General features: G+C 44.5%; 1 protein-coding gene across 1 annotated transcript in view; it reads left to right on the top strand.

Moving 5' to 3' along the window:
* LZTS1 (leucine zipper tumor suppressor 1) overlaps positions 1–15,719 on the top strand; it is a 51,618-nt gene that overhangs the window by 1,811 nt on the left and 34,088 nt on the right. The gene's annotated exons all lie outside the window — the stretch shown is intronic.

Raw genomic sequence — 15,719 nt, 5'->3', positions numbered from 1 at the left:
GTGGAGAATAGCAGAATGTGTGGGTGGAAATCTGTGGGCAGAGGCAAACACACTAATCAGGTGTGGTATTTACACCTTATATTTATCCAGTGCCTTTCTTCTGAGGTGCTTTCTGCACATCACAGACGTTATCTCATTTGTTATCTCCTTTATCCTCACAACGTAACTACCAGGTTGGCATGAAACATAGTTAATTCTCTGTGTTCTACCCTGAAGAACTGAGGCACCAGAGGGGCAGGGCTTTCCCTAAGGTCCACAGCTAATGCAGACAAAATTAGGTTTAGCAAGTGGAAGTCCAACTATGAGGTCTCACCTGAGAGGATGTATGTGTGGACATTCACTCCTCATGAAGTGAGAAAAAGCCCAGGTAAGAGAAAAAATGTTGTCTCTCAAGAGTGTGTATATGTGAACAAGAAGGATGGGACATTTGAGATGCTTGTTATTTAACATTTATGGCCCCCTCTGTGCACCTCACGAAGTAAAACCTTTTTGTGCAGCAAAAACTATTCAGCTTGTGCATTTGGGTGTCCGTAGAGGAGCCTCCTATCTGTCTGTGTGTGCCCCAGTAGATGTGTGTTGCTGCCGTTAAAGGTATGCCGCTGTACAGTGTGTGTTGGAGAGAGCCAACGCTTTGGGAGTATGTGGGGGAAAGACTGGCCAGGGAGTTTTGAGAAGCCATGTTTCTGCCTGTATGGACAGAGGTAGAGGGGTTCCATCCATATAAAAGTGGCTTTCTAATCCTGAAAATGTATTTATATGTCTTTCCACTTATTCGACATTCACTTCATAAATACTCATTGGGTGCCTACAAAATGCAAACCTCTGGGCCAGACAATGAGGCTACAAAGACGAATAAGGTAATGAGGGCAAATCTCTGGTTAATCAGCTTATAGACTGGTGTAATCAGTAATATTTAATGACACATAATACCGTTCACTAAGTGTACTATGTGCCCAGTACTCATTATTCATTATCTCATTTAATTCTCAGCACAGCCCTGCAGGGTGTGTATGATTTTTAAATGAGGAGAGTTGAGTAATGTAGCTAGGGTAGAGAATGAAAGAGCAAGGGTTTGAACTCCACTCAGCTTAGACTTGGCTCTTTCCGTGTTCTTCTCTTACCTTTGAAAATAGAAATACGTGTTTCTTCGCTGTCAAGTATTCTTGCCCTATCCCTCTCCCTCCACCTAACAAGCTCCCACTTGGACTTCTGGTTTTAACCATGAGAATCAACTCTTCCAAGAAATCTTCCCCTCTCCTTTCCCTTAGTCTTCATTACATGCCTTCCTCTGAGTTCCTACCATCATTTCACACTATCCCAGCATTGACCCACTGGTCCTGAAGAGCCTGCAAAGTTCTTAGAGACAAAGATGCCTAACTCAGACTATACTGTTTGGCTACTATGAGTAGGGGGCTAGTAAATGCTCATTTAATAAAGTAATGGGAAGGGGATGAGCTGTCAGAGACAGTTGGTAGGGAGCATTTTCCCAACAGCAGATTTCTGCAGGGACACATTTTGTTGGTGTGGCCTCTGGCTTTCCTGCCTCTATTACTGGGTCATCTCCTTCAGAGCCTCTGCCTAGACAGGGCTCCTCCATCTCAGTTTCTGACTTCAGTTTGGGAACACAAGGAAAACCTAGCCCCCACCATGCTGCTAAGCTGGACACTCTATCCCAGGGTCAGTCAACCAACAAATATATACCAGTGGGAGGTGCTAGGTATAATATAGAGTTAAGGTTTTTTAAATTGTCTACTTGGAAACCAAGGAGGACAGTGGTTCCAGAGCAGTAATGAGGTGTTTCTAGGGGTTTTCCAACAAAGAAGTATCCAACTGTCTGGGGAATCTTTAGGCAATTTAAGTGGTAGGTCTTTGAGTTTGCTTTTGAATAGATCTTTATGCTACTGCAGTCTGAAAATCACTGATCTAAAATAGACACGCTGTTGTTTGGAATGTGAATTGCAACCATGTTTGGGGAGGTAATCTGGTCATGATTTGCCCAAGGTCACATGGTTTCAGTCTGGTGACTCCCTTCCCATGCCCTTTACACCACCCCATTATTTCTCATAGCAGGGTTGCCACATGCCTTCTCAGGGGTTTGTGATGATTTTAGTTTCCTTAAAACTGTACTTCATTATTTTTTCAAGGTTTTACCCACTCAAGGTTCCAGGAAGGTGGGGGATTTAAAAAAAAATGGTTCAGTAATGGCTTGAGACTAAAATTTGTGACGAGAATTAAGAGGAACCAGCACACACGAATCTTGACAAGAACATTGAAAATTGGATTGTACTAACTTTGAACACAGCAGCTGCTGAGCACGAGGGAGGTGAACTCAAAGACACCAAGGAAAAGGTAGTCATGAACTGAACATTGAAGTTGAACCTCAGGAAGGTATAAAAATAGTAGACATATAGCAGCAAGGTCATAGTTCCAAGATGCAACCTGAGACCTGAGGAGATGGAGCTTTTTCTTTCCAAGGGAACCCAGGTGGGAGCCTGTTTCCTCCTTCCATGCAGCTCAGCAAGACACCCAGACCAGACAGAGCTGGGAAATGAAGGATGGGAAATAAATCACCTCTAACAACTGCCTCCAGCAAAATGAGTGTTCATATTGGCTCTAGATCCCCTTCTCCAAAGATTTAGAGAAGTGGGTGGAGATGTGTCAAAATCAAGCATGGCTGCATTGGGCTTTGGGCTAGCTGCCGATTGGCAGTGCTACCTCTGTATCGGCAATATCCATCCTGCTTCTGTAGCTCTCCTGCTTCCTGCCAGACATCAACTTCCACCCAACAATCTATCACCATCTCTAGGCTTCTGGTAATATTAATTTTAATAATCCTTTTTATTTGTTCAGGACTTCACAGTTTAAAAAGGGACATTATTATTATTATTATTATTATTATTATTATTATTAGTGTTGTTGTTGTTAAGTATCATCAATCCCTTGAGAAGATATATTCCACAATTTGGCATACGAGAAAACTGAATGAGCTTATCCAGGGTGAAGGAGTTCACCCAGGATTTTAAGTGGAATGCTGGAATTCGAACCCAGCTGTCCTGACTCCCAGTTCTGAGCTATAATCACCCAATTATCAGTCCTCATTAATTAGCAAACAGAATGTGAGTGTGTGTGTTTGTTAGCTAAAAGTTAAAATTAATTGTTCTAGTCAATCCAGTAGACTGGTGATTTTTCTTCCTAAGTGTTAGGCCAAATTGGTGTCTAAGCAAATATGATATGGGTTTTGTCTAGTACCTGGAACAAAGATAATAAAAAGTCGCCCTATCCAGATCACCCATAGATATGCTTCCATGCACTGTGGGAGAAGATAACTGCCTTCAGGATGACTGCCAGCAAACACACACACACACACACACACACACACACACACCAAATTCATTCATTCAGCTCTTCCACTGAGACATGTTCTCCTCTTCTATCCACACTCACAGTCACATCCCATAACATGAATCCTCAGACGTCCCAAGATAGCAGGACCTGGAAGAGCCACACCTATGTCTACTTGCATTGGCCTCTCTGTGGCACGATATAAAGTGTGCTTGGGCTAACCCTTCCTTGATGCCACAGAACCTCAGTTTCTGCCATGCCCAGAGCAGTCTTTTGAATTTCCATCTTTCTTCAGAACTTCAGAAGCTCCCCAGGTCAGAGTATTCACCAGACAAAGAGGGATAATTCTAGGTGAGACTCTCACACTGAGGAGTACTCAAGGACACAGGCCCTTCAAAAGTGTCAAAAGTGGAGCTGAGATCAGGGTGAGGGTGGGCATTGCTTTGAAAATCAATTGGTGTTTAAGGATGAACCCTGCCCTGTGCATGAATCCAACTGTAAAGCACAGACTGCCAAGTGGCTGAGGCAATCCCTGCCTGAGGCGCCAGGGCAGGGCAGTGCACTTGGCTCACTGGCCTGTTGGCTTTGGGGGCATCTTCCTTCTCCTTGCTATTGCAAAGCCATTTGCTGCTAAATCACCCTCCTCCTGGCACCCTGGACTGCTAAATTGGTCTCAACTTGCTGTACTTCCACCCACTACCTTAGTCATTATTCGCTGGCAGCATTCAGAGAGTGGGTGTAAAGCAGCTGAACATTATATTCCTGCTGAAAAGAGAATTGAGTATAGGCATGCAAGGGAAGGAGGTAAGAGAAAGCTAAGGAGGCAGGGAAACAAAGCTTGGGTCTGCCAGCACCTTTCCCGGGTAACTCCAATAACGCTGGAGTGTTGGGTGGTGAGCAATAGGTGAGTGTGTTCTGGCTAATAGGATGAAACACAGGATTCTAGGGTGAGAGAGGTACACTCACTATTGAGGGGCTGCACCTGCCTGGTCTGGAAGGAAGAAAGGACATCAGCTGTGGGGAGAGAAAGACCCCTCCACCCCAGCTCCCTGTTCCTTAAATTTTGCAACATGTACTATCACACCCATTGAGCATCTGTTCCCATGTATTATTATTTAGCTTCTCTATCCTTCCTCCCTACCTAGATTTTAAATCCCTTGAAAGGAAAATGTGTCATGTCTCAGGTCTATAGCACCAGGCTCTGGACACAGTCAGGGCGCAGCCCCAGACGGCTGAGGGTAATGGTGATGAGGCCTTTGGTGACCCTTCCATCTCAACCCATTCAGATCTCCCTGTGCTGTCCAAGGACCACAGAGTTTGAGAACCCAGGCAGGCAAGAGGAGAAAGAGTAATGGGAGAACTTTCAAGGCTGGGTCTACTATCTCAGTGAAAAGCTTCAGGGAGGGAAAGGGTTATACCACATAGGAACAGACCAGCTAGGGAAGTAGAAACTTAGAGACTTTCTGTCCTGGTGCAGAGGCTCCACGTGATCTCCAGCCAACAGATGGGGCACTCTTTGTCAGCTCATCAGCACCCGCGATTGCACTGGGGCTGGTAGGAGGTGGAGAACAGAGCTGGTTCTCATGTCAGACAGCAGAGACAGCATCAGGCAGAACAGAGTGACCTTGACAGGAGGTTCTCTGAGTCACTGATAACATTTGTTTGGTCTCCCAAGGAGGGGGTTGGAAAGGGAACACAGCACCAACACAAGCTGGCCTAGAACCTGATGGATCGTCCAACCCAGGTTCCTTCCCTCTCACCCTCCCCTTAAGGAAGTTAATAAGAAAACCCTGAGTGTAGAAGCCACCGCACAACTAGGGAGGCAGGGACAATGGGGGATTCACAGAGTATGTCAAGGGATAGAAGTCTAGGGGAATGAGCCCTGAGATTGGTCTTGACCTTCTGCCAACTTCTAAGATGCAATCTGACCAGTGGGTCTGGGGGATGCCTGTGCTGGGTCCACCCTGGCCACCTCAGCAGCAAAGTCAGGGACAGCATTGTTTCAGAAGGATACTTTAACCACTCAGAGCACCTCCCTTATTTATTGAAACCTTCAGATATTCCAGCTTTAGCTTTCTTCTTCTCTTTCCCAGTGAAGGGCATCTCAACAGTGCATACACGAAGGAGCTGGGAAGGATTAGAATGTGCTCACATATTGAAGAGACAGCCTTCCCCAGCCCCAACACCTGAGTGGCACCAGCAGGCAAACTGAACTGCAGGAAGGTGGGGAAAGTGAGAGCCACCAGGCAAAGCCCCAGCCTCCACCTGCACTGAAAAGGCAGTGCTCCACTGAAGGGAGCTGCCTGCTCACAGCTGCCTATACTTCTCTCCTCCATGGGCCTGCAGCTGCTCTGCTCAAAGGCACTGCTCTAGCAGGGAGTAGGTATGGGCAAGATGATTGTCTTTCCTGAGACATTGCCTCATCTACCAGGAGCACCAAGCTTTCAACTTCCTCAGGATTTAAAAACTTCTCTTGACTGGAGCTACTTCTATGCTAGAGCAACAGATAGGACCTCCAAGCCCAAGGTTCCAAGATTTATCAGGAAACTAAGAAGACTGTGCTGATGATATGTCCAGTACTCTGCATGGAAACACAAAATCTCAGACTTGAAAGGACATTTAAGTTCTATTCTATGCCCTATTCTCAATCCCCCCAAAACCCTTCTAGTTACATTCTTTTAAAGCCAGAGAAAGCTAGGTTCATATCAAACACTCTACCAGATCCTAAGAGGAGCAAAAAAATGAGACACACTATTCCAGACAGGCTTGGTACTGGGGGAGACAACAGATGCATTGGAAAATATCACTCTACAGAGATCACTCTACAGAAAGTCTTCATGGAAGACATAGAACTTGGGAAGTACCCTGTGGTCTGGGTATGATTTTAAGAGATGGAATGGGGTAGGTGGCAAAGATAGGGGACAATAGGTGGTGGGAACAAAAGCAAGTTAAATCAAATTGAGAAGGGCCTTGAACATGCCTTGGGAGTTTGCTTGTTATTTGGTAGGCAATGGGAAGTGACTGATGTGATAGGTAGAGGAGTGATTTATAGTAGACCTTGGTTTTAGGACATTAATCTAGTGATGGAGAAAAGAATAGATTTGAGGGTGGAGAGGAGTCTTTCTAGGAAAAAAAAGATTATTATTAGAATGACTTTCTGTCATCCTTCCTATCTCCAGGTTGATAGCACATGTTCCCAGAGCTCTGTCATAGCCTGGAGACATAGGGTGCCAAAGCTTCAAGGAGAGGAAAGCTCCTAGTCTAATATCAAAGGTCCAGGTATCCGTATGTCTAGAAAATTATTTATGATGGGATACATGGGTAACACGTTGCTTTGCACCACTTTGGATGTGGAATCACAGGGGGCCTTTTCCTTGTTTCTTGTTTGTTTGTTTTTTTTGTTTGTTTGTTTGTTTTGTTTTTTTTTTTCAACAGGTGAAGACCCAGGTGGAGGCCCAGACTGGGGAGGAACTTGCTCAGGGCCCCACAGCTCGTTAGTGGCAGAACCAGGACTGGTGTTCCCCCTTTAGACTCTTTACACTAACCCACTGCTATTTGTGGACAAAGATAGAAGGGCCAATGGAATTCATCAGATTCTCAAATCTTTAGTGTTAGACAGGTTTGCCTCAGAGGACATATGAGAACATGTCAATAATGAGGTGTTCTCAGTCTTAGTGGATTTCCCCCCTCAAGCCAAAGGAGTCCCTTTATTTTGGTGACAGTTAATACTCATGGCCTCCATTTTTCTGTCCTTGTATCTCTGGGGTCTCCAGATGTTTGATTTCCTTCCTTTCCTCCTCCTTTTCATTTGTTCTAAGACACTCCCATCTAATGTGATAGTGAAGGTTTACTATGCCAGTCGCAGTTGTGACCAGTTGTCACCTTTCCAAAATGAAAATCAAGTTTGCTGTCTCTGCCTCATATGTACTCAATTTAAACCAAACCCGAACAAAATGGGAAGGTTGTGGGTGCCAGTGAGCTATGCTAACCACCCAGACAGTTGATGCCACATTGGGAAAGAGTCCCAGCCACAAGACAGGTGTGCCTCCCAGTGCCAGGAGGGGCAGGTCGGTCAAGTAGAGACCTCCTTTGATCTCAAAAGAACAGGGTACGGGGGGTCATCCTGCTCACAGGATCAGTGAAGATCTTAGAACATCACTCTCTCTCTTCCTCTACCTACCCAGGAGCTTCCCTTGTGTTTGCTAAAAGTTGAACTAGCTAAGGGCAAGACCATGGCAGTGTCCTCTGACATCTCCAGTGAGGTAACTGACCCCTGGAGACAAGGCTTTGCTCAGGAAACATTTCAGCTCATGCCATGCTCCCTTAGTCTCCCAGAGAAGTTCATCCTCACCTGGATAGCAACCTACAGCCCTGGTAGATAAAGCAGGTAAGTCCTAAAGGTGAGGCTTGGCCTTTGTCATGCTTGCCAACCCTTCCAGGCAGGTTTGGGAGTGGAGAGCAAAAAGAACATGATTTTTGGCTTTGCTACCTAATAACTGTATGGCATCAGGCAAGTCACCTAGCCTCTCTGAGCCTCGGTTTTCTCATTTATAAAATGTATTGTGTCCTGGGGAGAATTTTTATGAAAATTACATGATCCAATATAAGTAAAGGCATGTGAAATGTAACGGAGCTCTATTTTCATGTTTCCTCCCTATCCCATCAGCTTCAGGGGAAGGAAAGCAGATATGAGACAAAGATGTCTGTGCAGGAAGGTCATGAGCCCTTGGTGTAGGACCTGTACAGGAGAGCAGGGAGGGGAAACTTTAGGATCAGGCAGTGCTGCCTGACAACTACTCTCTTATCTGCTTACTCTGGCAGAGGGAGACAGTTGCAACTAAAAGCAAAATGGGAGCGGAACACTTCTGACTTGGCCACTCTGAATCTCCATCTACCTTATTAGTTTGACTAAAGTGATGAAATTGTGTAGAGCAGATGAGTGTGGCATCATTGAATGTCCTAAGGCGGGGACTCGGTATTGAAAGGAGGTTTCTTGCTCACATTGGCTTACACCAAATGTATGGAGGACAGGAGGTAGGAGAGGGGAGGTCTCAGAGACCCTGCAGATCCACTGGGTTTTTCCTCCACCCTCAGGAAGACCCCACAACCCCATCTGGAACATGTGTGGAATGGAGTTAGGGGAGGAAGAGTTCTCTCCAAAGTTAACGTTGGATACAAGGGGGTTTATATTGTGCCTCTTTCTTTTTTTCCTCTCTTGCCTCTTGCTTCAAAGCCAATGCCTTTCCCATCTGGATCATTTTCTGGATTATATAGCACATAAGGTCAGGAAAAGGGGAGAAAGCAAAACAAATAAAACGAAACTTCTCTCTGCATTTAGTTTATGAGACATGCACAGATGTAAGAAAGCCCAGGCCTGGCTTTCTCACACAGGAGAATGAAGAAAGCTGAAGAGTCTACTTCTGCCTTGGGAAATTAGACAAACATTATTCTGCCTAAACAGCATTAAACAAGATGGGGTCAGGCAGTCTGGATGGACCAAGGAGGAGTTGCTCCTGTCTTGACACACATTCTGTACCAGGGACACATACACAAATCCTCCCATGGGAAATGAGCAGTCTGGCATTTAATGCACCTTCCACCTGCCTTTGCGTCTCTCTCTGTGCTGTTGTTTTTTTGTTTGTGTTTATTTGTTTTTCTTCTCCCCCTGCCGTTTTGTTTGTTTGTTTGTTTGTTTGTTTGTTTTTAATGGAGGCCACTTAATGGCATGGCCTAGAGAGTTGAGGTGATTTCTTCCATGGCACACAGCACACATCTGTTAGGTCTCTGATCTGACATTAGAACCTGCATCTTCAGAGTTCAGCAGTTTCTCCATTCTAGCAGGTTTGTATCTGCTGGGGAGAGGACAGTGCCTCCAACAACAAGAGGCTCTCATGGCTTTTAACAACTGGGAGAGGTGATGTTAGCTTAGTTTTGGGGCTGTCTGATTCTAGGGCCAGAATAGCTTGAAGAGATCTTAATGAGCTATCCAGGAACAAGGGAAGCTATGGGACCTCCCTCCAGCAGCCTCTGCCCTCCTCCATTAAGCAGTGGTGGGAATCTCCAGCCTGCAGAAAGAGACAGAGTTCAAAGAACTGCCCTCTGTACCATCCCTGGGACAGAAGCTATAAACTCCCACTTGGCTGCCCTTCATGGATTCAGAGGCTGATGAGAAATGTGGAACCTGTTAGAGAAACACAAGGCAGCCTGGAATTAGGCCTTACTTTCATCAGCATAAAGTGGTTTCAGGGACGACTGCCAAGGGTTAAAAATTATGGTGCTATGAGGTCCCTGATTAAGATGACTCCATCTGCAGGGCACTAGACAGGTGTGTCCCAGGACAGGAAAATAGGATGAAGGAATGAAGACAAACCAAAAGCTCTTCTCTTCTTCCTTCCCTCCTCACACATTTTCTGTCAGCCACTGAGAACCTCACTCCACTCCCGGGGCAGGCCCTGGATCAGCTCAGGAGTGGGGACAGGGAGGCAGGTGGGGTTTTTGGGATCTGGTCTAATTGCAGCACTCTCTCCATGCCTGGCCCAGACCTGTGCTGGTTGAACAGCCCTTGCAAGGCAGCCAGGATGCATCTGCAGGGGTATAGTGGTGGGAGGACCTCAGAGATCAGCCACTTCTCCCATGGACCAGAAAGGGTTTTTAGGGTCTCAGTCTTTGCAGAAAAATATGTTTCCACATTGAATCATAAGGGTGTGCCAGTAGAAGGTAGAGTCTGTTTTCTAAGACATGACTGTGAAGCTTTCTCTTGCCAGAAGACCACAGGGTGTTCAGTATGTACCAGATCCAGTGCAAGACGAGGCATTGCTTCGTGAAAACCAGCCCCTGTACTACTTCACATTTACTCCCCCTGCTCCAAGCCAGTGAGTTGATATGATCTTTTGGATTCCCCCTCTCTGTCCGCCACTACCCCCTACCCCTCCATGGATGCAGGTGAGTAGGACTTTTCACAGGTGCTCCTGTTTAGTTTTCCTCAAGGAGGTGGCGGCAGAAAATGTGGTCTGAACAGTAGCAGCAAGAGACAGGAGCAGGCATCACATGCGTTGGCCCTAACATGCCTCGTCCTTAAGGCCTGAGACCTGCAGAAATGCCTCTGGGGAAGACAGAGGTGTCTGATCTCATTTACACCCTGGGGCTGGCCTGCTAATAACTGGCTATGACTCAGAGCAGGGGGAATGAGATGTCCCCCATCCCATAGCCCTCTAAAGGTTGGGGGCTGCTAGCTCAAGAGGCTAGGACTGTTCCCCACTATTTATACCTGTGCTGCTGGCTATCTACTCCTTTGAATGTACTGAGTTCTGCTGGGCATGGCTCTGTGCTAGGCCCCAAGGATACTCAGCATCCTCAGGGAGTTTGCTATTTATTTGTTACATTAGTGATTTCTAAACACTTTAAGAGCAATTCCTACAAAAAATGGATAGATGAGTACTCATATTTTTAGAAAATCTAATCTTTAAAGGCCCCACATGGAAATGTCCCCAGTTATTTGGCTAATTAAAGGAAAGTAGAACCCAGAGACCAATGAAGTCGGAGAAAAGTATATTAAGATTAGAGCCCAGAAATGCTTTGAGTCCAAAAGTTCCATATGTTAAAAAACAAAAACAAAGATAAAAATCTATCTCCCATTTACTAAGCTCTTAATTTTATCCCAGCTCCCTTACAAATAAAACTTCACTCGATACATACCAGAAACTCATGAGGAAGGTACTACTGTTAGCTCCAATTTACAGACAGGGTTGGAGGCTTGGAGAGGCTGCAGTGGTGGCCCAAGACTAGGAGCATAAAGGACTGAAAAGGATTAGGGACTGAAGCCAGAGTGCAGGGGGAGATGATGGAGGGTAACAGGTCAGGGTTAGGGTAAGGTCTGGAGGAGCAAGCCTGTGGGGAGAGGGTTGGACAAGGGGCAGCAGGATCACTGGCTGGTGCTGAGGTCTACAGAGCACCTGATGCCACTAGAGGTAAACAGATAGTGTGTATGGCTAGAGCACTGTTGACTGCAAACCCAGGCATTGACTCTTGTTAGATATGAAATCTGAGACCTCATTTTCTGCATCTGTTTTATGAGAATAATAATAGTGTCCTCCCTCAGTGTTGGGGTACAGCTTGCTCCAGATCATGTATGTATAGTCCTTCATCCAAACCTAAGGAGACACTCAGCAGATGGGAGCCTAAGAGGAACTCTGTCCCTCAGGTTACCATCCAAGGGGACTGGACTCTGCTAGCTCAGCTTGGGCATCTACCTCTGGCTAGAGGCAGTAGGAAGGTGAACTGGTAAACTGTCTCCCAACAACCTTTCCCACGCAGGGGTGACCTCCTTCTTGAGCCATGGGAGGCTGGCCCTCAGCCTTTCAAAAGAGGCTTCTGACAGCATCCAAGTCCTGATTCTTGAGGTGGGGACTGAAGAATCACCCAGCTATGTGGGGGAGGGAGCTCTGCTCAAGGATCTGCCAACAGGGACAGTTTCATTCCCTCCTCTCTGCAGGAGGAGAAAAAACCTTCAAGCCTGAAATGGAAGTGGAGGAGTCTGTCCCCCTGGGGACAGAGAGAGGTGGGAGCTGAGCCACACCAGTCTGATTCCTACCTCATCTTTCCCCACCCTTCTGGATGGTGGCCCAGCACAGGTGGCCTGAGGGATATGAGGGCACCAGAGAAGTTCTCCCACTCCACCTCTGCACCACATTCTGGGAGCATTGCTGAAGCCATTTTGCTGATACCATTCTGCCATCTCCAACTGAAAATTGGCACCACTCTGCCAAATAGAGGGCAGAGTCATAGAGGACAGAGTCAAGAACCAGGCAAGCTCAGGAATACTCTCTAGAGCCAGGAAGGAAAAGAGAGTAGAAGGTAGGGAAAGGAAAAGGGTAGATGGGCAAGTTTGTAGATTTATCTTCTGGTCTTCTTTCTACTGAGTGTCTTAACTTGAACTACTATAACAAAGTATCAGAGACCATGTAGTTTGAATAATAAACATCCACTTTTCACTGTTCTTGGGGTGGGAAGCCTAAGATCAAGGTGCTAGAAGATTTGGTGTCTGGTGATAGACCACTTCCTGGCTTGCCTTCTTGCTATGTCTTCATGTGGTAGAGAAAGAAGTTTCTGGTCTCTTACTGTTCTTATAAGAACACTAATCCCATTATGGGGGCCCTACACTTATAACCTCATCTAAACTCAATTGCCTTTCAAAGGCCCACCTCCAAATACCATCACACTAGGGTTGGCAGTCAACATATGATTTAGTGGAGCAAAACTTTAAGTCCATAGCACTGCACATTTGTGGGGTTGCCATACCCAGCTGTGTGCAGGCAGCAGAGGGAACACAAGGCAGGTCGGGGTCAGGATCTCTGCTTCTGGAGGTGCAAAGCCCCAGTGAGGAACTAGATGTAAATTCAGGAGACGTGTTAAGGAAGGTACACATGGTGGGTTTGCATAGCTCTCTGCCACTCATCCCCATCTGACATTGGACCTGTTCTTTGTTCCCCCTGAGCCTCCTTCGTCATTGGCAAATTGGGAGAAAGAATCACTTTCTGCCTGGGTCATTGTGAGAATTTTTTAAGTGAAAATCTTAAGTGCACAAAGCATAGGTGAACAAACTGATGAATTTTCAAAAATTTTTTATATAAATAGAACCCAAAGCAAAAAATAAAACTTTAAAAGTATCCCCCAAATCCCTCTTGTTCCCCTTACCTCTGTAATTCTATCCCTCATCCTGATACCGTAACTTTGTCCTCTTTATCAACATTTTCTTAATAAGGCCATATAGCATGCACCCTTTTGTGAGACACTGGGCTGTGTTGTTATGTGTAATGGTAGCTCCATGGATCTCATTGCCCCACAAAGTTCTATGGTTTGAATACACCATGGCTCATTTATTTTACTGGGGATAGGACTTGGGTTTCTGTGTATTTCCACTTTGGGACCCTTACACATAATGCTGCTAGGTCTTTTAGTAAACACATGGGAACATTTCTACATATTCATCTAGCAGTGAACTGCTGGGTCATAAAGCAGGTATATGTCCAACTTGAGCTGATACCACCATTTTCCTAGTGTTGCTGAGCATATCTGCTCAGAGGATGCCTCATGGGTTTCTGGCTTTTTCATTTTGTCATTGTTGTGGTTGTATTTAATTAATGGTTTTAACATGTATTTCTCTGATGACCCATCATTGTGAATACCTGTTTATACATTTTGGCCATTTGCATATTTTATTTTATGAAGTGACTAATTAAAATCTTTCATTCATTTTTAATTTGGTTTCTATCTTTATATTAGAGATTGACAAAAGTTCTTTTTTGTTGAGAGTCCTTTGTCAGATATGTATATTAGAAATACCTTCTTCCACTCTTTGGCTTGTCTTTTCTCTCTCAATGGAGAGCTTTGATGAACAGAAATTCTTAACTGATCAGTATTTTTCCTTTATGATTAGTATTTTTTATGTCTTGGTTAAGAAATTTCTGCCTAGTCAAAGGCCAAGAAGTTGTTCTCCTTTGTTTTCTTCTAAATAGAAACTTTAGCATCTTACCTTTTGCATTTACATCTGCAGTTCATCAGAAATTATTTGTATGTGGTGTGAAGTAGAGTCAAGATAACTTTTTTATAAATGAATACCAGTGGACCCAGCAGCAATTAATAAAAACAACTTTTATTTTCCAATGGCTCTGTTCTATCCCCTTTGTCACAAATCAACTGACTATGTCCATGTGGGACTCTTTCTGGACTCTATTCTATTGGTCAGTCCATCTACTTTTATGTCAATACCACATTGTCTTAATTATTGCCACTTCGTATGTCTTGAAATCTGGTAACATATACCTTCCAGCTTTGTTTTTTTCAGAATGGTTTTGTTTATTCTTGGACTTTTGCATTTCAATATATAAGCTGCTGGGATTTGGGTAGTGTATTGACTCTGTAGATTGATTTGGGGACAATTTAGTTCTTTAGAATATTGAGTCTTCTAATTGATGAACCTGACATATGTCTGCATTTGTTTAGATTTTCTTTATCACAACAATACTTTACTTTAAATAATTTAAATGATAATTTATTTTATTTTATTTTTTTAAAGATTTTATTTATTCATTTGAGAGAGAGAGTGCATGAGCAGGGGAGAGAGGCAGAGGCAGAGGGGAAAGCAGACTCCCTGCTGAATAGGGAGCCTGATGTGGGGCTCCATCCCAGGACCCTGGGATCATAACCTAGCCAAAGGCAGACGCTTAATCATCTGAACCACCCAGGTGCCCCTTAAATGATAATTTAATGTAATATATAATTATATAATTTAATAAAATAATTTAAATAACAATTTAAATAATACTTTCCAGTTTTCAATGTAGAGACCACGTACAACTTCAGTTATTTTTAAAAAGTACATTTTTAAATGGTATGTTTTTAAAATTTTTCTGTTTATTTGTTGATAGTATATAGAAGTACAATTGGCTTTGTATACTGACATTGTATCCAGAAACTTTGCTAAATTTATCGCAAGGATTAAATGAGATACTGGGTAAACCCTAAGCATACCTGTTGGTGGGAGCTCACTAACTCTGATCCGTGTGCTGAAGAACTGAAGCAGGTCAGAGACTCAGTAAGAAGGTGTGGATAGTGAGGAAAACATCAGACCAGGAAGGTCGTTGAGCTCTGGAGGGAATGAGTTGCCTGTTAATTACAGGAGGGAAAATCCCTACAGAGAGAAACAATAGGAAAACAAGAAAATCATCTAGAATAAACTTTGAGAGATATTCAAGAGAGCTGAATGGATTCTAATGTTGGTGCTGCACTTTATAGTTTGTAAAGCCCTTCCACATCTACTATGTCCTTGATTTTTACTGCTCACCTATGAAATCACCACTTATGAGGTCCTTATGCCATTTTCAGGGATAAGGAAAGGGGCTTAGAGAGTTAAGGGGCTTGGCCATGTTCTCTCCCTGAGAAAGTACTGGTAAAATAAGTTTCAAGCACATGACTTTTGACTTTATTACTTAGTGAGGAGGTTTTCTAACACTGTCAGATGGTAGCCTTGGTCCTAATGAGCTAGGCCATGGGAGCAGGAAAAGGTTATCAGGAAGATAAGTGAGGCAAGTGTTGAAATCTGTGTTTATAAGACCTTTGTGCAGAATGGATTAGTGGGAAGAGGAGGCAGGCCATCTTGAAGGTCGTCACCATGTTAGGCATGAGATGATGCAGGCCCTCGGGGAGAGAAGGGAGAGCAAATACAGAGGAAGGAACCACAATGGGCCAGGTACCCACTGGATCAGGCCACAGCTCCCCTTGAGCAACACATACTCTCCAATTAAAAAAGAGTGAAACATGGCTTGTGTTTACCCTCTCTTGGCTAATCTCATGATTAAAACTAAAACCAAATCAAAACA

The sequence above is a fragment of the Mustela erminea genome, chromosome 2 (assembly GCF_009829155.1).
Source record: "Mustela erminea isolate mMusErm1 chromosome 2, mMusErm1.Pri, whole genome shotgun sequence".
NCBI classification, from domain to species: Eukaryota; Metazoa; Chordata; class Mammalia; order Carnivora; family Mustelidae; genus Mustela; species Mustela erminea.
The sequence above is the reverse complement of the archived record's forward strand: the minus strand, read 5'-3'. Positions and strand labels throughout refer to the sequence as shown.